Below are 525 nucleotides of genomic sequence, written 5' to 3' on the forward strand. Positions count from 1 at the left end.
TTTTTTTTTTCGTTTAATGTTGAGTTTGTTTGTTTGTTTTGTTTTTAACGATGCAATGATGGTGCTGTTCTGTTTTTAGCCGTACGTATGCATGACTTCGTATACATACATCTCTCTCTCTCTCTCCCTCTCTCCGCGTCTGTGCGCTTGCATCTATTTAGTGCGCAGTGGGACGCTGCCCCAATTTGTCGTTGATGCACTGTGACGCTCCGTTTTTCTTTTTCTCCCCCCCCGTTTGTTTGTCTGCTTTGTGCGCCGCGTAGCGTCCAGCCGCAAACCACAGCGTCACCGGCACGAGGAGAGGGCCCGCATCCGAAGCAGCAAGCGCGTAGCATACATTGCCGTCTACAGCCATCACTGGCCACCGCCGTTAGCACGCAGGAGAAGCGGTGGACGAGGCCGAAAGCAGCGTATATCAAATTCACTCAGACTCATTCTGAGGTAAGCACCCTCTGCTCGCACGGCAGAGGCAAGGCCGCAAGCACAGCTCCATCCACCTATCTTCCCTAGATATATATATATATA

Source organism: Trypanosoma grayi (assembly GCF_000691245.1).
Source record: "Trypanosoma grayi strain ANR4 Tgr_1154_V1, whole genome shotgun sequence".
NCBI classification, from domain to species: Eukaryota; Euglenozoa; class Kinetoplastea; order Trypanosomatida; family Trypanosomatidae; genus Trypanosoma; species Trypanosoma grayi.